Below are 25,690 nucleotides of genomic sequence, written 5' to 3'. Positions count from 1 at the left end.
TAAATTTACTAATCACACTAATACAGTATAATTTTAGTGCTGACCTTTTCTAAATTTAGTCACAAGTTTGAATAGAAATGAAAAATTATTCTATTAGCTGTAGGAAAGGTTAGCAGTGTAATTACTCAGTAGGAGAAGATGTACCCACCAAAAATCAGAGACACATACTGTCCTGACAAATATTCAGAGAGGCAGCTATACATAGAGAAGGGGATTCAAGGCTGGAAGTATCTTCAAAGTGCACAAACTCTGGCAACAGAAAAGAAAGCCAACAGTGAATTTCAGGAAAAATTAGCCCTCCTAGTCAAGAGTTGAGTTGAAGATATTAACAAACAAAAATGCTCTGCTGCATAACTCCCAAACACAACTCATATAACTTCACTGATAAACAGGAAAGGTTTTAGTTAAGATACAATTAATTTTAGTCTTATCCATTAGAATTTCAATGGAACAATAATCATGTGATTGAGGCCCATATAGCATTTGGTGCAACTCAGTATTTGGGTCCTGCATCCTTCTTGTCCCAATCCTTACATAAATCTTCCATACAGGATTAATATACCCATTACATGGTAGATTGTGAATTCCTCAAGATCATGAATTTTTAAACTTTTTTTTCTTTTACATTATGGACCCCTTTATAGGCTAATGGTAAAGCCTATAAAGCCCTTCTCAAAATAATATCTTGAAATAAACAAAATAAAATACATAAGATTATAAAGAAAATCTCATATTGAAGTAGAGTTATGAGAATATTTAAAAAACAAAATCAATGTCAAAAATGATTACAATCCAATTGATCTTCTAAACTGTTTAACTTAACCATTTTGCTCACTATAATAATCAGATGTGCAACATTTCTTGGATGAGGTCCTTCAGAAAGTGTCGTCATGGGGAGGATTTAACAGCAGAGTAAATCAGGAAATTCCAATCTTTCCAGATTTCCACCACAAACAAAACAAAATCGCATCTCAGAATTGCAGAGGACCTATCAGCAGCTACAATAAAAGACTGTAAATCCTGGAACAATCCAAAGAAATAAGCTTGTGGATGAAAATATTATATCCAGAAAAATTAAATATAATACTAAATGAAAAGTAATGGACTTTCAATGAACTGTCAGATTTTCAGGATTTTATTGCAAACAAACCTGAACTCAATAGAAAATTTAACATATAAGAGAGCCAACATCAAAGACTGATTTCAATAAACTCAGTAATGCTTTATATAGAAATATCCATATTTCTAAGATTGTGACTAGTAATTGGGTAGTCCAAAAGAAAGACTAGAGTAGATCTGAGCATGATATGATTCTAAAAAAGCAAAACTGTGTGGGAAAAGGTAAAAACCATAATGATGCCATATAAATGAAGTACAAGAGCAAAAAACAAGGAGGAATTAGATGAGGAAAGAGAGCTAATAATTTTGAAGTCCTATTCACATCAGGATTGGGTTAAAGAGGGAACAATATGTGGGTACATATATGTGTATATACATGCATATATAAATAGTATGTATATATAATCATGTTTATAATTCATATAGTGCCATTCTTGAAAGTGCTTGCAGTAGCTTTGCCCAGACTGTGGAGCAGCAATTATCCAAGTCCAGAGATATCAGTAAGCAGAAAAAAAGTCAGCAGAATTGCTCTGTAATATCATGGGTCAGCTCAACTCATTCCTCTGGCATTGTTGTACATTCATTACAGGTTACAAAAAACTTGATTAATACCCTTATTAGCACCAGGGATAGATAGCTGTGCTCATTCCTAGTTCCAATGGAATCAGTCTCTGGGTTCCAGTTGAGTACCCCATATAGCAGTGTTAGTAGAGCAATTGCCTAAACACTGGACAAGAAGGGCTTTCAGAAAGTGCATCTATGTTAGAGTCCTTACAAAGTGTTAACTCACTAGAGTTGATAGAAACAATGCTTATGTAATTGGTTCACACCTTTGGAGTTCACACATTTGGGAGAGTTTACACATTAGAGGTCACACTTTAGAGTTCACACCTTTAGAGAGCTTATATAAGCTAGAAGCCTCCAGGAAGAGGAGGAGACTTCGAGAGATGGAGAAAACAGGAGTCAGTGGAGGAGACTGAGAGCCAGAATTCAGTCGGAAGATTCAGAACCAGGATTCAGAGGGAGCTGGAAGTTGAAGCTGGAAGAGACAAAGGACGAGCTGCAAGAACTCTGGGAACCAAGCAGAGAGATAGGCCTCTAAGAAAGCTAACTGGGCTATTTTGGAAGAGACAATATAGGACTGAACTTTTAACAGCTGGTTGCATTTGTTATTATTACTTTGAACTGAAACTAAGGCTATCTCCAGAAGCTCCCCAAGAAATCTGCTCTCAGAGAACAATTATATTTTAGAGAAAAGAAGAGCATTATACACCTAGAAGATGTAGACACTAGGAAGGAGCTTGTGAATAAGAAGGAATATTGAAAGGAATTTAGACACATCTGGTACAATTGTTATGTAGAGTGTTTAGCACATATAAACACTTCATAAATGCTTTTTCACTTATTCATTTATCTTCATTTTAGAAAGGAAGAAACTGAAGCATAGAAAAATAAAGTTACATACCTAAGATCACACAACTGTCAAGTGGCAGAGTTAGGATGTATATATGGATCTTTTGTTGATGACACTAAATGGATCTTTCCCATTATATCACCCTTAATTTAATTAATGCATCTTGATATGGGATCACAGGCTTTAGAGCTAGGAGAGATGTTAGAGATCAACTAATCTAATCCTTTTATTTTCCAGGTAAAGAAACTGAATCAATTCAGATAGGTCATATGATATGGTCAGGTCATGCAAGTAGCAAATAATAGTATTCAACCTCAGATCTTCTGAAACAAGATTCTATACTCTTTACATTAAGCTATATTGCCTCCTCATGAAAATGAAGACAAATGTAGTTGTCACATTAATAAACAAATCATCATCAATAACAAATAAGGACAAGAATGGGAAGTGGATTGTACCATGCTACCTCTCATCAACAATAAATAATATGATAAATTGTGCTCCATAAATACAATTGTATCATGCCAAGAGAAATAATGAATATGAAGAAGTAAGGATTAACCAGTTACTAGGCCTTTTTAACAGAATCACTCTGTATTTAATCACTAATTGATTTGTCAATTTACTTGGAAATTCCTATGTACCCAATAACAAATTTAGTCAAATTTATTTAGGCAATGAGTGCAAGATTTTTCAAATCATAATCAATTTATCAAAGTTTATGTAACCAGGGCAACTAGATGGCACAGTGGATAGAGTACCGGCCCTAAAGTCAGGAGGACCTGAGTTCAAATCTGGCCTCAGACATTTAATGCTGCCTACCTGTGTGTCCCTGGGCAAGTCACTTAACCCCAATTGCCTCAGGAAAAAAATTTATGTGAACCAGATTAGCAAACTTTCTAATCACAATACCCATAAAATTAATAAGAGAGGCAGCAGGCAGAGCTTCCTGCTGACTGCTTCAAAGTCACTCTCCTATTTGGTCCCTGTGAATCTACCCAGCAACAGCAGCTTGATAAAAAGGCAAAGACAGAGAGTTCTGGGTTCTAGATTGACTTAGTATGACTCATCATACTCATGGTCAGGGTACTGAAAGACTAGGGAACTATATGTATATAAGTAATAAATTGTGACAATTCATAAATTGTGACAATTGTTGAGTATTATGTTACTTCTCAGGGTTTTACTCAATATCATCTCACGAAAGAATTGAAAGAATCATGGGAATGCTAATAGGACTAATAAAGAGTAAAATAAAAAGAAGCAGGAAAATAACATGTACATTGATAACAATTTTTTAAAAATCCAAGAATAAAAAGAAACTGAATGCTATTTGCTTCTGTTTCATGGGAGAATTCATTCCATTCATATTTACAGTTATGATTCCTATATCTGTATTTTCTTTCACCTTATTTTCTTCCCTGTATATACTTTTCTTCTCTCTCAGTCATTTGGATAATTCTTGGTTGTAAGCCCAGGTCATTTGTCTTCTAGAATTCTAGATATTCTAGGCTCTCAGACGCTTTATTGTAGAAGCTGTCAGATCCTGGGTAACCCTGACTGTTGCTTCTTGATACTTGGATTGTTTTTATTTGGCAACTAACAGTATTTTTTCCTTGAGATTATAGTTGTGGAGTTTTGCAACAATGTTCCTTGGGATTTTCCTTGTGGGATCTCTTTCCAGAGGTGATTGATGGATTTTTTCAATGACTATTTCCTCTTTGATTCTAGGACAACAGGGTAATTTTCATTGATGATCTCCTGAAGAATGCTAACCAGGCTCTTTTTTTTTTTTGGCATTGGCCTTCAGGTGTTGTATTCTTGTTGGTTTTCTGGAGATCTTGGAGCAGCCTACCTTTCATCTGATTGATCACCACAAGAATAGCCAAGTGTTAGAAGTCCAAAAGCCTTTATTGTCTCCTTCACCTGGTGCTCAGCTAGCTTTCTCGTGTCCTTCAGAGGGGACTTGGTTTCAGTGGAGAAAATGCAGGACAACAGGCCAGCTACCACCAGGCTGATGAAGATGGAAGTGAATCTCTCTCTTCTTGGCTCCAAAAGCTTGAGCTCCTGCCTCCAGTCCACTTATCTTCTCTGGCTCTGAATGTAGTTGAGGCTCCCAGTTTATATGCTCTCTTATAATTACATTATCATAGATGTGAATCTTGTAGAACTATATTAAGTACTAAGTACATGTACTGAACTAGAGAACTATTAAACACCATGCTAAACTAGATAACCATTGTCTTTATCAATTCCACTAACTTAACACCTTGTAAGAATCCTTGTTATAGTTCTGGGCCATAACATTCAGGTCGACCATTAATTTGTAAATTTTCTCTCCTGCTTCTATTTCCCAGCTCAGCTGATTTTCCAATGAGATATTTTACATTTTCTTCCATTTTTTCATTCATTTTAGTTTGTTTAATTGATTCTTGATATCTCATAGAGTTATTGGCTTCCATTTGCCCCACTCTAGTTTTTAATTTATGATTTTCTTCAGTTAGCTTTTGTATCTTTTTTCCATTTGATTAATTCTATTTTTCAAGGTATTGCTTTCTTCTAAGATTTTTTTTTTTTGCATTTGGCCAATTGTATGTTTTAAGGAATTGTTTTCTTCAGTTAATTTTTTTTCTTTCCCTTTTCAAGCTGTTGACTCTCTCTTGCATACCTCTCTTTTATTTTCTCACTTTTTTTTTCTACCACTCTTATTTGCCTTTTAAAATCTTTCATGATCACTTCCAAAAAGCCTCATTAGGCTTGAGAACAATTTATATCAATCTTTGAGATTTCTTCTGTGGACATTTTGTCTTCATCTGAGTTGGTGTTTTGGTCTTTCCTGCCATCATAGTAGCTTTCTTTGGTCAAGATTGTTTTCTGTTTCTTGCTCATTTTTTTCCCTTCTCTTCTGTCTATCCGTGCCTTTTGTGCCTTTTATGATCTAATTTTTCTTCTGTGTAAAAGGAATGCTGTCCCAAGTTTCTGGTGCAGTTCTGAGTCTTGATTTTGTTTGCTGTGTTCCTCACAGCAGAAAGTAGCCCTACCTGCTTTCTCCAGGCAACAGCCAGATTTCCTGGGTTGGCAATTTGTTCTTTAAGCTAGGACTGAAGACTGCCCCATTAGTCTGTTCTGCTACTGATCCAGGACTGAGGTTCTCAGTTGCTGATCTACTATTATTAAGATCTTCTCACTGGCTTTCTAAGACACTGTCTGAGACGGGTTGAACACCTCAATGAAACTGACCTTTTTTGAAGTTCTTGAGCTGGAGAATGGTTTCATTCCATTAGATTCTGTTCAGAGATTTGGTTTCATGTGGTTTTTAAGGGAAACTAGAAGTGCTCAAGCAGCTTCCTGACTATATTCTGTCATCTTGGCTCCGCCCCCAGAATCAGAAGAATTGAATGATGTACAATTATAATAGTAAACTTGGCCTTAAAAAATAAATGGGGGTGGAGCCAAGATGGCAGAGAGTAGACTTGGCTTAATGGGCCCTCCTCCAACCTTCCCTCAAATCAATAGCAGATTAAACCTCTGAACTGGTTTTGGAGTGACAGAACCCACAAATATTTGAAGTACAACAAATTTCCAGAAGATACTTTAGAAGAACTTCAGGAAAGGTCTGTTTCAATTGGGAGGGGGGGGAGGCTGTCGAGCAAGGAGGTAGGGTGAAGAACCAGAGCATTGAGGTGTCCAAAGACTAGGGAATCTACTGTGAGGCTCTAAGGTTACTCTATCCTGGTTGCAAATGGGTGGTTTAGCAGATTTGCTGTGAGACATCCAAAAGAAAATACAAAAGGCAAATTGTAAACCACTGAGCCCTGAAAGAACATGGGACACCTGGCCTACTCAGATCAAAAGTCAGTGAGGAACACTGGCCCCAGAGCAAACTAAAGCACCTGTTACCCTTTTGCCTTAAGAGCAGACTTCAGCCTTTAAAAAATTGAGCAAAAAGAAATCTTACCATAGACAGCTTTTTTGGAGAGAGAAAGGAACAGACTTCAAACCCTGAGGTTCCCAAAGTCAAACCAGCTCCAAATGAAGCCCCAAAGGGTGATATGAGTTGGTCCCCATTTCATAAGGCTCTCTTAGAAGAATTCAAAAAGAATCTTACTAGAGAGTTAGAAGAAAACTGATGAAAGGAAATGAGATTTTTGCAAGACAGTATGGAAAAGGAAAACCAGAAATTATCTGAAAAAAATCTCCTTAAAAAATAGATATGATGAAATGGGGAAAGCATATAACTCTCTACAAAATAGATTTGACAAAATAGAAAAAGCAAATAACTTCTTACAAAATATATTTGATGAAATAGAAAAAGTATATAACTCCTTACAAAACAGATATGAAAAAGAAATCAATTCATTAAAAAACAGAATTTGTGAAATAGAAAAAATTGGTAAGAAATGCAGCTCCCTCTGATCTTTGAAGAGATTTGGATTATCACATTTACTGTCTTCAGATCAGGTTATATATTTGTTATTTTTGATGAAATGCTTTTTTCTTTCTTTTTTAAAGAAATTGTCGAAAGAGATAGTTTACTATATAGGTGAGAGCAAGAGACATATTTGGAAATTTGAAAATGTACAAACAAAACTATCAATAAAAATTATTTTAAAATAGTCTTACAGTAATTTTCAGACAAATAATTCTGTGAAAAGTCCTCCCCAAAGTATTATTCAAACTAATCCATGTTCCAGGACAGTGAATATCTATAAATTGCAGCTACAGTTACTCACACTGGACTATTATGAGTCTGCAGAACTTCTCATATGGCATCAAAGGAAGGATTACAAGCAATCTCTATCTGAAGGCAATATCATAGGAAGAATACATTATGTGGAGAAATTCCACAAGCATTTTATGTACTATGAAATACCTTGTTCCTCTCCTCTGCCTAGAAATAGCAAGCACAAAATATGTGTTTCATGGTCTCTTTGGTGTGGCAGACTGCTTTGTAGATGAGGCAGTTTAAGGTCTTATATCCAGAACAGATATAGAAGTAGCACCATCTTCAACAGTTTCTCCAGCAAGACTGTTGCTGGATATTGTTACTCTCCCTTTAAAATGTAATGGAATCTTGTATTGTTACATATTCAATTATGCCTTAAGAATACAGTAAAGATATCAATAGTCTTTGTGAGAGAAGATTATATATGTCTCGGTAAGAGAAAATTATGTATCTGTACATACACACACATATAATTTGTGCATATACATATATACATTGGTAGAAAGAGATATGTACCTATAGGATACCAGAATCTAGAAATGGTCTGATTTAACTTATACCTGAATAAGAATTAGCTCTGCAACACATGAAACAAAGGTCATTCAGTCTTTGCTTGAAGTTCTGCCTTGAATACATTGTCAAATATGACTAAGTTGTTATTTACTTTGTTTTACTTTATTTATTTGGTATTGTGAATTTCAAATGGCATGTCTATAAACTGCTTTGCAAAGTTTCAAAAAATAATATGTCATGCCAGTTATTATCATTGTTATTATTATTAAGAGGAAGGAGATGTTGGGTGGCGACAATTACATGAAAAAGGAATATCAATAAAATATTTTAAAAGAAAAACAAAAATATTGAAAAAAAGAAAGAAAAAGAAAAGCAAAAGAAAAGATCATAGATTACATTAGATCAGTGGTTCTCAAACTTTTGTTTTCAATATCTTTATCCTATTGAAAATTATTGAGGATCTCTCCAAAGCATTTTTGTTTATGTGGGTTATATTTATAGACATTTACCATATTGGAAATAAAAACTATTTTTGATCCTCTAAAAGGGTTTCAGAGATCCCCAGGATTCTCTAGATCATACTTTGAGAACCACTGCACTAGATAAAAGAGCATTAAGGAAGTATGATTTATACCTGAGGCAAAGGTATACATCTTGATGAGATGGTGGTTCTAAGGAATAAATCCAACAGTTTGAATTATGAAAGGAGCTGATCTTTATCTGATCTTTATCAATATCGGATCAGTCAACTACTGATTAACTGGGGAAAGAACTATACAGGATGAAAAAAATAAATCCTGATTTCCAGAACCATAAAATCTATATGAAGTACTGTACTCATTCCCTATCAATAAATATCTATTTTCACAATTCTCTGTGAAAACTAAATAAAATTCAGTCTCCCAAAGTACAAAAAATATTGAAGGTAATCAATAATAGATGTTTAATGATTTAACTGAAAAATTGAATGAATAAATGAAGTTTTGAACTGAAGGAATATGACATGTCTGTGGTCCTCAAGTGATCTTTGAACTCACTTTAGAAATTTCTGGCAGTGTGTCATAAAGCTTGGGTTTCTAAAAATTTCCTTTCCCACTTCCAAAATTTATTTAAATCCGAAGCAAATAGGTACTTCTATTCTCCAAAAGCCTTCTGTTAAAGAACATATGTAAACTTTTTTACACCATTGGCTTCTTTAATTCTGTATGTGCACAGAAATGTGTGTGTTTGTACATTTTTTGTCCAAACTTATAAGTTTGCTGATGCAGTATTATAACTAGCCAAGTTATAAAATTTCTCTCAACAAGATCTTATACATCAGAGAGCCTATCCACTCCCTACTTAGATAATCCCAATGCTTTTGATTCTGCCATAATGTGCTCTATGAATGGAAAATGTTCTGGTTTTTCTCAACAGATTAATGAATACTCCTGGATCATTACATGTCACTAGGCTTTATAATCATATTTCTAATTATAAAGTGATTTGTAAATGATACCAGTTATCATAATACTGGGACAGTTACTCTAGGCTTGCTCTAATTATCTGACCCTGATTGGGTCTACCTTACAATCTTACAATGGTCAATTTTCTTCATGCAGACAGGCCAACATTGAGGATTCACTAAGAAATTACATATTCATAAGGAGAGAGTTATTTCCAGATTGAGATCTCCAAGTGTTGTCCTAAGTGACCAATCAGATTAGTAGACTACTAGTATAGTGGTAACAATATTGGAATCAAAGTGAGGAGGGAATCTGGATTCATATATCACTTCTAATGTTAATTGTGTGACCACTGGAAAATCAACTAACCTTTTCAAATATATATATTTCCTTATTTGAAGAAAATGGGGTGAATCATACCTCATAGAGTTTTTAAAAATATCAAATTAGATAGAATAGATATGGCATTTTATAAACTTCAAAACACCATTTAAAAACCAACAACATAACTAGAGAGAGGGGCAATTTTTAGCTAGAAAGACCTAGGAAACATGGTCTCAAGTTTCGATTTCTTCATTGGTAAACTGAAGATCCCAGAATTTTCTTCATCTTAATTCCATTTCCTAGTATCAAAACCTAGGCTCTCTCTGTTCAGTCTTTCTTTTTCTTTAGTCCATTCTTCACACAACTGCTGAAATCACCTTTCAAAGATTCAGATTGCATCCCATGTGATTCTCAAATCTACCTATCTAGCCCTAAATTTTAAAGTTGCCTTCAACCTCACATCTTTTAATCTCACATGTCTTTCAGTCATTTCAAACTATATGTCCATGTCCAAAATAGAACTCGTTTTTTTTTTCTTTTAAACCCTTCCCTACCAGCACTATCTTCGCTATTACTGTAGAAGATAATACCATTCTTCAGAGTCATCTTTGACTCCTCATTTTCAGCCCTTCATATCCAATTTATTGCTAAGTTTTGTCAATCTCACCTTTCCAACATCTCTCAAATATTCTCTCCTCTTTCTTCTAACACTGCTAACACTACCACCACTCCAGCAGAGGCCCTCATCATTTTTCACCTGCATGGTTGTAACAGCCTGATGGTGGGTCTATACCTGCCTCAAGTCTCTCTGCATTTATCACTGTGTAATGACTTCCCTGGATTCCTTTATTTTTCAGCTAAAATCCCATCTTTTGCAAAAATTTCTACCTTGTTTATATATATTGGGTTTTGTTTTCTTCCATTATGTTGTAAGTTTGTCAAGGGCAAGAACTGTCTCTTGCATTTTTTTTTTCATTCTCAGCACTTAGCCTGGCATGTATTAGGTGTTTAATAAATGTTTATCAGTTGATTGATTTAGGCTGTTATTCCTACTCTATCCATTCCAAATAAAGTCTTGTCCTTGCTTTCCCAGGATTATTCCATGGAGAAGGTATAGATCCATCTTCATGACCTAGTCTATCCAGATCCTCAGCCATGGAAAGAATGTTGGATTTGGAATAAACAGATGAGTTCAAATCAGGGGTTTATCACTTATTATCTCTGTGCCCTGGACTTTTTTCCATTTTCTTACCTGTAAATTGAAGGATTTTACTTAAATGAACTTAGATTCTTTACATCTATAAATTTATGACCCTAATCCCCACTGAAGTAAATGCTTTGTCCTTTGGGAACAAAAGACACTTAAATATAGCCCAGAAAAAAAAAATGCAACAATATAAATAAATAATACACAGTAGTCCATAAACAAACTATCTCACCTTCAAAAGTGTCATAGGATCATAACTCTAGAGCTGGAAAAGACTATTAAAGGTCATAAAGTGTAGCATCACCACCTCATACACACATATACTTTATAGTTGAGAAAACAAAATACAAAAAAGTTAAGTGATTTGTGTGGTGATCTTTTTCTTCCCAAAATGCAGCCAGGTAATAAAAGTTCAGATCTTTTATTATCTCCAATATAGCCCGGCTAGCTTAAAGTTCTCTCTGCTTGGTTCCAAGATCTCCCTCCAAATGTCGCCAAATCCAAAGGTCTGGTCCTTCAGCTTCTGCCTCTGCTTTCTTCTCCCTCCAACCAGCAGAGAGATGGAATGAATCTCTTGTTTCCTTCACTTGGGGCTCGGCTAGCTTTCTGGTGAGTCTTTCAGACCAGCTTGGTCTCAGTGGGGGGCGTGCAGGAGCCGAGCCACCTACCACAGTGGTGTGAGATGAAGATGAATCTGGTTGTCCACTGAACTCTCGACTCGTAGCTTCTTCCTCTGAAATCTCTTCTTCTGCCACCAGCCAGCCAAGTGGAAAATATTCTGCCTTGCCTCGGAGGGAGGGCTTCTGGCGTAATTCTGCTGAAATCTCGACTTGTAGCTTCTTCACACTGAAGGACTTCTTTGACTGGCCCATTGAAGCTCTATTTATGCTCCTTCAAGAGAGGAATTGTGGGTTTTCTCCCATAGTGCTCTCTGGCCCAAAGAGCTTCAAGGGAGGTGTGAACTCATAAAGTTACAAAGTTTACTTTGTGAAACTCCCATACTTGTGAACTCCAATGAGTAAAGGTGTGAACACAAGCCTTGTATTAATTAGTTCTACTTAGTACCTTGTTTCAGGTTCTGGCCCAAAACATCTTCTTGTAAGATTAGATCAACTCTAATTAGTTAGCAGTTTGTAAAGATTCCAACAGATTTGCATAGGGTCTCACAGCTAATAAGTGCCTGAAGTGAATTTTAAATGCAAATCTTCCTCTATCTCCAAGTCCAGAATTCTTTTACATCATGCTGTCTTTCACAAGAAAAAAGAACAATCATTCATCTTGGGGGCAGTCCCTAACAGGAAAATCCATAAATCAGAAGAGGATTAAAAACCTTAAGATCCTGAAATTAACAGAGGAAATTCCTTAATGAATCTGACTATTCTTTATTTTAATCACATGAAAATCTGGTAACTCTTATTGATTGCAAGATCAGTAAGAGTGAACAGCATATAGACCTATATAATCTGCCTCCATCAGCCTCCATCTGGATTATTGTATTCATTTCTGGGCACCACATTTTTTTGTTCTTTTCTTTCTCTCTTTATTTTCTTCTTCATTTCTCTTTTTACTTTTCAATGGTATTTTCTTTGTTCCAATTACATGTAAAGATAATTTTTAACATTCAGTATTGTAAGATTGAGTTCCAATTTTTTTCTCCCTCTCTGTTACCTCCCTCCTCCCTAGACACATACTGATATAGGTCATATATGTACAATCATTTTAAACATATTTCCATGTTAGTCATGTTCTGAAAGAAAAATCTTACTATAAGAAAGAAAAAGCAAATCAAAATCAAGGTGAAAATAGTATGCTTCAATCTGCATTCATTCTCCATTGTTCTTTCTCTACATATGGATAGCATTTCCATCCCAAATCTACTTGAATTGCTTTGATTTACTATATTGCTGAAAAAAGATAAGTCTATCATAATTAATTATCACATAATCTTGCTTGTTACAATATAGACAATGCTTTCCTGATTCTGCTTACTTTACTCAACAATCAGTTCATGTAAATCTTTTTTGGCTTTTCTAAAATCAGTCTGTTAAAATCATTTCTTATAGAACTTATAGAATAATAATATTCTATTACATTCATATACCATAAGTTATTTAGTCATTCCCCAATGGATGGGCACCCACTCAATTTCCAGATCTTTGCCACCACAAAAAGAACTGCTACAAACTTTTTTGCACATATGAGTCTTTTCCCCTCTTTTATGATCTCTTTGGAATACAGAACCAGTAGTGACACTTCTGAATAAAAGGATATGCACAGTTTTAGAACCTTTGGGGAATACTTCCAAATTGCTCTCCAGAATGGCTGGATCAGTTCACAACTCCACCAACAATATAATAGTTGGGCACCACATTTTAAAAAGAATATCAATAAGTTATAAGACATCCACAGGAAAGAATTAGAGATTATTTGTATGAGGATTAATAAAAAGAATAACTGGTATTTATATATTCTTTTAACATTTGCAAAGCATTTTATATACATTATCTCTGAAAAGATCAATAGTTATAAAAGAACCCTTTCCCATTAAGGCGCTCCCTTACTGGACTCTAGCAAACTAGGCTCAATCCTGGGGAAGCTAACCCAAAAGAAAAGAGTTGCTCATAATTTCTTCATACAAGATCCCTGAGAGAAAATTCAAGTATAACTTACATCAAGGGTTATGGGGTTTCTTTTAGAAAATTAATCAACATAGTCAATTAACCAATAAGCATAATTATTAAATGCTTACTATGTGCCAGACATTATGCTAAGTGTTGGGAATACAAATGTAAACAAAAATATAGCTTCTGCCCTTAAGAAGCTTTTATTCCAATAAAGAAGACAACTCATAAAAGAAAGACAAAAAGGAGGGAGTAAAATGGAGTCACAGCATGGGGGGTGTGAATGACTAAGTACAGGGGAATGCACCTTAGTTAGAAATGAAGAGATGGAAAACCTCAGTATGGAGATTCTGTGAAGAGTCTTTCACTTTTCATTCAAAGGAAGGGGAAGCTCTTCCTTTTCAATAGTCAAACGTTTATGGAAAGAAGGAATCAATTAAGCGCCTCTGTTCACATAGAAACTTACAGAGTTCCGATAAGGATGACAGTGAGATCTCACTACTTTGGAACATTGAAAGCTTGCAGGTCTTAAGTCTGTTGTTGAGATCCTAGAACAACACAATAAAATATCCCCAAGAAACAAGAACAGGACCAGTCCAGATCTATCTTTAAAAGTGTGTAGACTCTAGCCTAATAGTCCAAATTAGGAATTACACTGAAAGAATGAGCAAAAAAAAAAAATCTCATCACAAAGAACTATCATGTTGAAAGGGAAGCTCAAATACAAACTCTAAAGAGAATGACTCCCCAAAACATCTGTAATACAAATGTAGCCACAAGCTCTGCTTCAAGATAAAAAGTAATTTTAAAAGTGTTTAAAATATTCTCACAAATGTAATGAAAGCATTTGAGGGAAAAGATGGTAGTTATCAAAGAAAGACTTATAGAAGGGATTTATAGCTTGGCACAAGAAATCTTGCCCAAATAACAAACTCCCTGAAATTAGAATGAATCATATAGAAATCAATGACTCCCGGAAACAACAAAAAATATTCCAAATAAAAAGATCTAGCCTTTGACCTCTTCACTGTTTACCTCAAAAATTCCAGACACCAGTAAGACAGTAATTCCCCTGGGCTATTTGCTCTATAAAAGTACAGGTTCCTGGTGTCTGGAGCTTTTCAGGTAAATAATGAAAAGGTCAAGGGATAGATCCTATTTGGTTGGCTTCTAATTCTAAGCACTAGAAGCCTAAAATTTAAGGGAGACAAAGCAAAATCCTTGCTCACACTACTGCTTGGAAGTGAAACTGCTTGGTCCCACATTAGCAGTTTCTGAATCAGTAACATAGATTAAGGCTGAAAAGGACAAAAATGTCTGTTTTTAGAGTCAAACTCCTACTTGATAAGCACATTAATCTAAGGGCAAATATTGTGTCAGGATAATATTAATACATTCAAAGGATGCAGAAAGGGCTGAAGAAGTAATTGACAAGCTTGTACCTTTTTCTCTAGTGAATCGAGTTTTGATGAGTGACTTTGGCAGTCAGCATTCACATGATTAATGATCACTAGGATACAGTAGAATTCCAGGTTGGTAAAATGTTTTCTAATGAAGTATGATTTAACCTTTTCTAACTCCTAATGACAACACTACATTCAGATGAAAAAATAGTCATTAACAGTCAGAGGTCATTTATTCCCAAATTACTGTTCACACCAATAGAATACAAAGAAATGTTCCTCACATAGTTCTATTAATGATGGCATAAAACATGTTTCTAAAATGAATTTTGGTTAAAACATCAAACCAAATATTTCAACATTATGGTCAGTACAAAACAAAACCAAAGAACCTTACTTTTTGCTTTTACAAAAAAAACAAAACAACAACAACAAAAAAAAAAACACCTTTTCTTTTCTCAATCAAATTGTTTAGTGTCTAAGCCTTACACCCTGTTTCAGTTACAATTTCTAGAAGAGAATTCAGAGCACTTATGTATCATCTTGACTGCAATCAGTATAGCTGAAATGCAGTTTGTTGGGACTAATCCTCAAAGAGGTTTTGATGTCTGCATCACCCATACTACCCTCAATAATAGCTAGCAGTCATACAGTAATAGCAATATTGTTTTAGTCTCCCTCCCCCCTCTTTGTTCATGGCTTCAGACCTGCTAACAGCACTAATCTGATGGAATGATGGCTTCTGATTATGAATTTTTGCTTCAATTTCTCCTGCTTATCATTTAATGACTAGACAAAGTGGACAGCTTTGTGGCAAGATTTCACAGATGCTAGAAAGCATCCCCGTGGGAAAGATAATTCCTGAACCTTGAAAAAAATACTTTCTGCATCTTGGATCATTAGATTTTAGATGATGAAAAGATGATATGTTTACCTCATTTGACACATAGGGAACTTGAGGATAAGGTAACTTGACTAAGATCATATAGAAGTAATTAGGAGAGCAAGGATTCAAATCAAGATTTTTCTAAGTCCAGCATTAATGCTCTTGTCACTTTAACATCTTACCTCTGCTAGCTACAAACCAATATTTTTAATTCCATTATCCGAACCCCTCATTGCACAGCAAAAATGCAAATATTCTAGGAAAGAATACATTGACCTAAATAATTATTATCATTATGATAATAATAGCAATAATTTAAATGATTGCTATGAGCTCCTTTTTTGAGAATATATAATAACATCAGAAAGCTATTTGAAGGAGCTAGGGTACAGAACAGAAAGAAAAGTCTGGAGATTTAGAAACCATACTAACATATCCCCCACAAATTGGCTTAGAAAGCTGATTTAAACAGTACCAGCAAGTGTAATAAATTCCTAGAGTCTTCTTGCTCAGACATTCCCAAAAAATTAGTCTCCTTTATTTAGGAGTGGAATAATCAATAGGAAGAAGAAGAAGAAGAAGAAGAAGAAGAAGAAGAAGAAGAAGAAGAAGAAGAAGAAGAAGAAGAAGAAGAAGAAGAAGAAGAAGAAGAAGAAGAAGAAGAAGAAGAAGAAGAAGAAGAAGAAGAAGAAGAAGAAGAAGAAGAAGAAGAAGGACTGATAAGAACAGTTCATTGGTCATAAAGTGACCTAGGCTAATAATTTCAGAATGCAAAGACAAGAAAGGTGGTCTTCCTACTTAGAGATCAAAAAGTGGTGGCTTTTTTTTTTTTTTTTTAAATTAATCAGCACTGTAGCATCCCATACCTTTAGGCACTGCATCAGCCATACAAACCTTGCAGCAGCAATTAGCTGTTCCTCTGAGTCTCTCTAAATGAAAGAATTGTAATGCCAGAGAAACTGAGGCAAGATAGAGATTAGAGAGTTTTTAATATTTTATTTGAAAGGGAGAGATTTACTGGGACCAAATGGATCCATGGTTTGGTCCCAGGGCTGAATGACATTATCATCTGCAAGAATCTAGCATGCAACAGCCAATGTGAGTTTTTCATGACACATTTATACACAGTAGCTAACTAAAGGCAGGGGGTAGAGTCCAAACTCTGGTGAACAGGAATCTCCGGGCAAGAACCATCAATCTGGTTCTGACAGGTTGGGGGGTAGGACCATAAATTCTAACAAACTAGGAGTTAAGAAAGTGTCTGACTACAGACTCAAAGTCTGGATTCCCCCTTTTTGAGTTTACACATTGACAATTTATAACTTCTGATTTATACCAGTCTTAATGCACTGGAGGGGGAGGGTTTGCAAGTAAGGGGATTGAGACAGAACAAGTAAGGAAACTAAGGCAGGATCACTTAGGGAAACTGAGGCAGAACAATTAGGTAAACTGAGTCAGGACAATTAAAAGAGAACTGTGGCACAACAGAATAAACACAAATCTATGCATCCTTGTCTTCCTATAAATTTCCAAGATGGAAGCTATATCCTCTATCACAAACTCAGCTTCCTCCTCCTCCTTCTTGGGACTGTCTTTCTTCCAGAACTTTTTACAAACAATCCCAGACACCTTGACATTAGTCTCTCTAGTTAATGAATTCTGGGATGGCTAGTTAGGTAGTCAACATTGTTAATTCTAAAAGAAATAGTTACAGTCAGAAGGGGAAGTGATCTCGGTCACTTTTGAGCAATTAGATCTAATTTGACCAATAAAGTGGGAAGATATCTTACTTCTGTAAAGGTCATTTTTTTTTTTAATTTTAAGCCTGAACTTAACAAACAGGGAGAGAGAAACAGAAAGAGAGAGAGAGAGAAAGAAAGGGACACACAGACAAACGGGGATATTCCCATAAACCTAATAGAACAACAAAAAGGATTATATCTAAAACCAAGAATAGGAGAAAATATTATAAGGGGGCTTGATTAATGATGTTACCACTGTTTGTGGCACTTTTTCTTCTTCAGTTTTGACTTGGGTGGCCCACTGTGTGCAAAGATTAATATGTTCTAGGAAGTTATAATGGAAGTCTTTTGTCTTTCAAGAATTAAGAAAACATGAAGGTTTTCACTTCTATTCCTAATGAATCTTAATATGAGAGATAATTATTATCATTCAAGAAAAGCACAATTAAAAAGGAATGAAAAGTTACAAATAATTGCTGCCATTAGCCATTAGCAATTTTAACACAGAAGTAAAAGATATCTTGTAAACAGTCTCTTTTCAGCACTTGAGTGGGACCTATATAATTAACAAACTTGCATCTGGCAGATTATAGTAAAAGATCTGTTGTTAAGGTCATTGAATCTTCATTTCTTTACCTCAAAAATATCCTTAGCAACAATTGCTTTCAAAGAAGTTGTGTAGATTCTCAAAAGATTATAAAGACATTGGGTAGAAGGAGAGGAGATAGGAAAGAAGAGTCAAATTGGAAAAGTTTAAATATTCTAAAACTATTTTGCAAAGAGTTCAGAAAAATACATCAACAACATAAAGAAATTGTTAAGTCTAGATACCAATGCCCGCAAGAGATAGAAAAAATAGAAGTATTACCCCATGGGAGCAAATTAGAGGTAGCTGGATGGTACAGTGGATAATGTGCTGGACCTGGAATCAGGAAGACCCAAACTAAAATTCTGTTTCAGGTGTTTATTAGCTCTGTGACTCCCTCCTATCACTGAATCGAGATTTCCCCTCGTTTCCCCTTCTTTAAATTCTTCCCTTTGTTACATTCAGTTTTCCTGTAGGACCTCTTCTTCAGAAGTTATTTTTCCTTCATTGTTTACTATTAATTTGATCAGGGTACATGATATACTCCATTCTGTCTTCTTTCTACCCTCATCTATTTTTTTTTTCTGCAGGGGATGTGCTCACCATGTGTAGTGCCTACAAATTCATTCTAAAAGGTATTCATGATATAAAGGCATTACTCTTATGATTAATTCACAAATCTTTGGCCACATTCATTCTTTTTCTTTTTTTATCTAAGCTATCTAATGTGTTTCTCACAATTTTATCACTTTCTCCACTTTTTCAATGGAATCAACATGCATCCATTAAGAACTATGGATCAAGTACTGTGCTAAGTTCTGGGGATATAGATAATTAAAATGCAGTTTCTGCTCCCAAGAAGCTTACAATAGGGAAGACAACATGCAAATCCTTAGCATGGGACTATGTGAGATCACCAAGAAATAACATAAAGGCAAAGAGAAGAGGTCCAGGACGGAACCCAATGGACACCTGTGTTTAGCAGATGTAACCTGGTGAAGTTCCAGAGAATCATGACTAACCAGAAAGAAAGGAGAAGAAAGAGGAAGGAGTGTCATGAAAGTAGAGAGAGAAAAGAGTGTCAAGTAAAAGACTTAAAGATGAGTGAGGAAAGGATAGTGAGGAAAAGATAGAATGTAGCGTGTCATGTATCCAAATCAAGTGAAACACGTAACTGACAATAAAAGATAGGAAATGGATTTAGAAGTTTAGCCAATGTAGCCAACAATTCACAATTAGCACTATTACATCACAAAAAGTTAAGAAGATATTTTAGACACAAATATGACTTACATGCCAGATGGCTTCAAAAAGCAACATTGGGTTACAATATAACTTATTTGTAAGATTTTTTTTATTTATTTGAGTGGATATTTATTACAACTCATGGATGTGATGCGATAAGACAATGGTCACAGACTAAATATTGGTCACAATCACAGAATTTATTCCAGTTAAACACAAATAAATAAGGTTTAAAGTGTAAACCTTAAAGGTGTGTTTAAGTACATATGAAAATGGTATTTAAAATGAATTATAACAGCTTGTAAAAAATAAATCCCACATTGTTGGTGGAGTTGTGAAATGATACAACCATTCTGAAGAGCAATTTGGAGCTGTGCCCAAAAGGCTATAAAACTGTGCATACCCTTTGATCCAGCAATATTTCTACTAGGTCTGTATCCCAAAGAGATCATTAAAAAAAAAAAAAAAAAAAAAAAGGGAAAAGGACCCACATGTGCAAAAATGTTCATAGCAGCTTTTTTTTTTTTTTTTTTTTTTGAAGTGGCAAGGAACTGGATTCCCATCAATTGGGGAAGTTATGGTATATGAATGTAATGGAATATTATTGTTCTATATGAAAAGATCAGATCAATAGCATGGTTTTTGAAAGGACTGGTAAGACGTGCATAAACTGATGCTAAGTAAAATGAGTAAAACCAAGGACACATTGTACACAGCAACAAGATGATTATGTGATGATCAAATGTGATGGATTTGGCTGTTTTCAACAATGAGGTAATTTTGATTTAAGACAATTCCAATAGACTTGTGGTGAAAGAGCCATCAATATCCAGAGAAAGGACTATGGAAAGTAAATATGGAGCACAGAATAGTATATTCAGTTTTGTTATTACTTGTTTGCTTGATTTTTTTTCTCATTTTTTCCCTTTTGATCTGATTTTTCTTACACAGCATGATAAATGTGGAAATATGTTTAAAAGAACTGCACATGTTTAGCCTACATTGGATTACTTGCTGTTTAGGAGAGAAGGGAGAAAGAGAAAGAGGAAAAAAATTTTGGAACACAAGATTTTGCAAGGATGAATGCTGGAAACTATTTTTGCATGTATTAAAAAAAATAAAAAGCTATTATTGTTTTGTAAAAACAAGAAAAATAAAAAATAAGTCCCATTATTACTAGTCTACTTCATCTAGCTAACATTGTTGCATGAAGGATATAGATCATGAATATTTTCTGATTCTCAGAGATACCATGAAAATTGAAAGAAACATCATAAATTAATGGTACTTTATACAGAAAAAAAAAAATAGAGAGAAAACTTAGCTAACCATGAAAACTTAATTCCAACATTAGAGCAAACTTAGTCATGTGATACTTTAACTCAACCAAGTTTATATTGAGGTAGCAACAAAACTAGACAAATTAAGATTTTAATTTATTACATTCTGTTTTAATAGATGTTTTCCTTAACTCACAGAGAAATGAGGTAAATAACATCAGTATAATATATTGGGGGTCATAAAAATATTTTATTTAAGTTGTAAAATTATGCTGAAAAGAATCACAAAAAAAGGTGCAGCTCAGATGGTGGAGTAAAGGCAGGAACTCACCCGATTTCTCTCCCAAACTGCTCCAAATTCCTATAAATAATGACTCTAAACATATTTTATAGCACACCCAAAAAGATGAAGTAGAACATTTTCCAGCCAAAGGCAACTTAGAAGCTTAGCAGAAAAAGTCTGTAACATGAGGGTGGGAGTGCCAGTGCAATGTTTGACCCAGCCCCAGCCCACCTGGAGCTGACCTCTGAATCAGCAGCAGTGTTAGTGGCTTCCAAATGTCTCAGCCCGGAGAGACCAAAAATGATCTGGAAGATCAGCAGAAAAAGTCTGTGTAACCAGAGTAGGAATCCAGCATGTAATCCCAGTGCAAGCCCAGCCCTGGCCCTGACCCCAGAATCAGAGGACCTCTGACTCAGCTGCAATGCTGGAGGCTTTTGGACCTCTCATACTGGAAATATCAGAGAGGACTTGAAAGTTCAGTGGAGAGAGTCTGTGATAATGGGGTAGGAGTCTGCTGTGCAGCCCAGGTCAGGTCAACAGAGGCCCAGCCCCAGCCAGCACATTAGAATTTATAGCTACAATGGGGCAGAGATCCTAACAGCTCCAGGGCAGAAAAGAGTACTTGTGGTCAGATTCCTAGAAGGATTTCTGAAAAGTGCTACACAAAACCCCTGAAATTTGGGAAAGTGCATCCTCCACCCTGGAAACAGAGCCCTATTTTAATAAAGAGTTTAAAACCGAGTAATAGGTTTGGAAAATGATCAGAAAACAAAAAAAGTTTCTGACCATTAAAAACTATTATGGTGACTTTGAGGATCAAAACTCACACTCAGAAGATAGTAACAAAGTCAAAGCTCCAAAATCCAAAGCTTCCAAGAAAAACAACAATTGGGCTCAGGCCATGGAAGAGCTCAAAAGGGACTTGAAAATCAAGTAAGAGAGAAAGAGGGAAAATTAGGGAAAGAATTGAGGTGCAAAAGGAAATACAAAAAACTAATCAGGAGAAGCATGCCTTAAAAAACAAAATTGGTTGATTGGGAAAGGAGGTAGACAAGCTCACTGAGGAAAATAATTCCTTAAAAATTAGAATTGAGCAAATGAAAGCTAATGACTTTAAGTGAAATCAAGATACAATAAAACAAAAACAAAAAAATAGAAGAAATTATGAAATATCACATTAGAAAAACAATTGACCTGGAAAATAGATCCAGGAGAAATATTTTAAAATTATTGGTCTACCTAAAAGCCTGGACATCATCTTTCAAGAAATTATCAAGGAAAAGTGTTCTGATATTCTAGAACCAGAAAACAAAATAGAAATTGAAAGAATCCACTGATCACCTCTTAAAAGAGACCCCAAAATAAAAACTCCGAGGAATATTATAGCCAAATTCCAAAACTCTCAAGTCAAGGAGAAAATATTGCAAGTATCTAGAAAGAAACAATTCAAGTATAGTGGAACCACAGTCAAAATAATACAAGATTTAGCACCTTCTACATTAAAGGACCAGAGGGCAGGGAATATACTATTTCGGAGAGCAATGGAGCTAGGATGGCAACAAAGAATCACTTACCCAACAAAACTGAGTATAATCCTTCAGAGAAAAAGGTAATCTCTCAATGAAACAGAAGATTTTCAAGTGTTCATGATGAAAAGACCAAAGCTGAATGGAAAATTTGATTTTCAAATATAGGACTCTGGAGAAGCATAAGGAGGTAATCAGGAAAGTGGTATCTGTCATAAGGGACTTGATGAGATTTATCTGTTTACATTCCTACATGGAAGGATGATACTTGTGGCTCATTAGAATGTTCTCCTTATAGACAGAGGACAGTGTGAGTTGAATATGAAGAAATAATATCTTTTTATTTTTTAATGATGAAATTAAAGGGTGAGAGAGCAATATACTAGGAGAAAGGGAAAGGGAAAAGTGGAATGGTGCAATTATCTGCCATAAAAAAAAGTCAAGAAAAAGCTTTTACAGTAGAGGAGAAGGAGAGAGTGAACCTTCCTTACATCAGAATTGGCTCAAATAGGAAATAACATACATATTCAATACCTTACCCGCAGGAAAATAGGAGGGGAATGGGATGTGGGGGGAAGGGAGAGTAATAAAAGAGAGGACATATAGGAGTAGGGAGTGGTCAATAGCAAAACATTTTTGAGGAGGGACAGAGTAAAAGGAAAGAGAATAAATGGGGCCGGGGTGGGGGTTGGGGGTGGGGAGAGATACAATTAGTAATAGTAATTATTAAAAAAAATTTCAAAGCAAGTTTCCCTAATGGAATATTATCACTTTCTGAAAAATGATGAGCAGGATGCTCTCAAGGAAAAAAAAAAAAAACTGGAAAGTCCTCCAGTAACAAAGTGAAATATACTATATACAAATTAATAGCAATGTTCTGGGATGACCAGCTATAAATGACTTTGTTATTCTCAATAATACAATTAGCCACACCTACTCTGAAGGACTTATGGTGAAAAATCCTATTCTTATCCAGAGAAAGAATTGATCAAGTCTGAATATAAATAGAAACATTCTCTATTACTCTCTCTATCTCTCTCTTTATTTTTAACTTAATTTTTCTTAAGGGTTTTTATTTTCATTAGGGTGGGAGATCTATGTTTTTTTCCCCACAACTTGACTTTTATGGAAATGTTTTACATAATTTCACATGTGGTTTCTTAATTGTGGGAATAAGGAAGAGAACCTAGAACTCAAAAAATCTTAAAAACAAATGTTAAAAAAAATTTTTTTTGAATGTACCTGGGGGGAAGGTACAGGTAAGTGGTGCAGTGTATAGAGTACCAGCCCAAAAGTCAGGAAGATCTAAGTTCAAATCTGACCTCAAACATTTCTGTGTGACCCTGGGCAAGTCACTGAACCCCAATTGCCTTAGCAAAAAAAAAAAAAAAAGAAAGAAAGAAATGTAACTGGGGAAAATATTAATAAATAATTTTTTAATAAAGAATATTGAAAAGGCAAAAAAAAAAAAAACATGTAGAAAATGTCTTTAACCATTTTGATATCATGCATTATGTGCTTATATTGGAGTATTATATCATTGTCCCAAATTCCTTCTTCAATTAATGGTCAGTGGAAAATAGGAATGTTCAGATTAAAGTAGCCTGGTTTTCTTTTTATACAATATCCTTTTCATCTCAGAAATATATATATATTTCAATAAGTTCCCACTTTAAGATATATCCTGCTCAACAACTAACTTTGGTATACATGTGTTTAAGTTTCAGTGGTAATGTTAAATTTTTCTATCATTTTAGTATATCAAATCAGTCAATTTTTCTCATTTCTCATAAATACCAAAATGTAACACTAGTCTTTGGTTATATAAAGTCATATTGAAACATTATTAAATTATTTTAATGATATAAATGTAGCTTCCTTACATTTAAATGCAGTAATGCCAACAAATGTGTTTCCTGATTGTGATTTTATGTGTATATTCATAATCATCAATATAAAAAAAAGTAGTGGGTACCTGACATAATAAAACTTTTGAGAATACTGAAAAGATAGCCCATCTGTATCAACATCCCACCTATATTAAGTTCCTTTTAAAAAATTGATAATACTTTTTATTCTCTTGGAAAAAGTAAATTTTTTATGTAGACCTGATAAAGCTACTTAGGAAAATAGTAATACTTACAAACATTGTCTTATACCATTAGCTAAACATTGACATGAATGAGATCAGGTGAAGATCTCTCAAAAAGTCTATGAAAGGGAGTGGGTCAGACCTTAGACTTGCAAGCCTATCATGTGATTCCCAGGGAGTTTGTAGGACAAGAAAGGCCAGACTCTAGGTCCAACCTTCAGAAAGTGACAGGAAGTACTGTGACTCACAGGAAGCAGACATTACTGACCATTGGTCAATAATGGTTACTTCCTTTTTATTTCATCCAAAAAAACGACTTGGGTCTTTTGCTATTTAACTAGATTCTTTATTTCTGGCTCACTGGGGCCAGGCACAATGCTGGATAGCTCTCCCCAGGGCACTGTCTGTGTCCTCAGTACTCTGGGATCATCAAGGCTTGGTGATCCAGAATCAAGGGCTGGCACCTAATAAGCCAAAAAGAAATCCTGATAAACAGCAGAGAGCAAGGGCTCTTTCGATGACTGCAGGAAAGGAGACGACTCCTTACACACTTGAGGATCCAAGTCAAGAGGATAGCTCTGTGTATTACAGGAATTCAAGCCATGGGATTGGAGCTTCTCTCCTCAGATGGAGGGGAGAGCAGTCCAATCCAAACCTTCCGAGCAAAAAATGGGCACTTAATGAGATATTTTTGTTGTATGTGGGGAGAAAGGATGGTCCTCTTTCATGTAATTTTTGTTTGTTTGTGTCTTTGTGCAGAATGTCTGCATCATGTCTGTTCTGTGAGCTTGTTAAAAAGAGAAAAAGGCCTGACTTTTCCCTGTAGACTTCAGCTCTGGCCAAGCTGGGAGCTACAGAAAAAGTTAGCTAATTTTTGAAACTAATTGGGGAGTTTTGCAATTGTCATTCAAGATTCCAAAGTGTTTAGCATAAAACCAATGCTATATAAGTGTTAACTTCTTTATTGGATTTAATTGATTCATATTTGGTGACTATATGGATTTTTAAATGTGACCAACATACAATATAACTTTGAGATAAATGAATTTTGTGTGTGTGTAAAGTAATTTGGAAGCAAATTTAACTAAACTAAGACCTCCTCAAGGAGGATAGTACATAGCGTCGAGTCTCTTTCTTTTTCTTCCCCTTTCCCCATTACCTGACTGTAGCAGAAACTATGCTCAGTCAGTTCAGTGAAATTTATTATTTGAGATATGATAGTAAAAGCAGTTTCATATAAATTGTAAGCCTTTTGCATTGACTTTGGAAATAAAAATT

At 35.0% G+C, this 25,690-nt stretch overlaps 1 protein-coding gene across 2 annotated transcripts in view; it reads right to left on the bottom strand.

Moving 5' to 3' along the window:
- Nucleotides 1-7,558, bottom strand: part of MC5R (melanocortin 5 receptor) — a 31,125-nt gene extending 23,567 nt beyond the window's left edge. Inside the window, exon 1 of one of the 2 annotated variants that reach the window (XM_051970516.1) lies at nt 7,407-7,558. The gene's annotated coding sequence lies outside the window, so the exon portion shown is untranslated. Of the gene's footprint in view, nt 1-148; nt 244-7,406 lie in introns of those variants that run through there. The other variant, XM_051970517.1, reaches the window with a different exon arrangement.
- Nucleotides 7,559-25,690: the final 18,132 nt, after the last annotated feature.

Source organism: Antechinus flavipes, chromosome 1, assembly GCF_016432865.1.
Source record: "Antechinus flavipes isolate AdamAnt ecotype Samford, QLD, Australia chromosome 1, AdamAnt_v2, whole genome shotgun sequence".
Classification (NCBI taxonomy): domain Eukaryota; kingdom Metazoa; phylum Chordata; class Mammalia; order Dasyuromorphia; family Dasyuridae; genus Antechinus; species Antechinus flavipes.
Note: the sequence above shows the minus strand (reverse complement) of the source record. Positions and strands in the feature narration are given on the sequence as shown.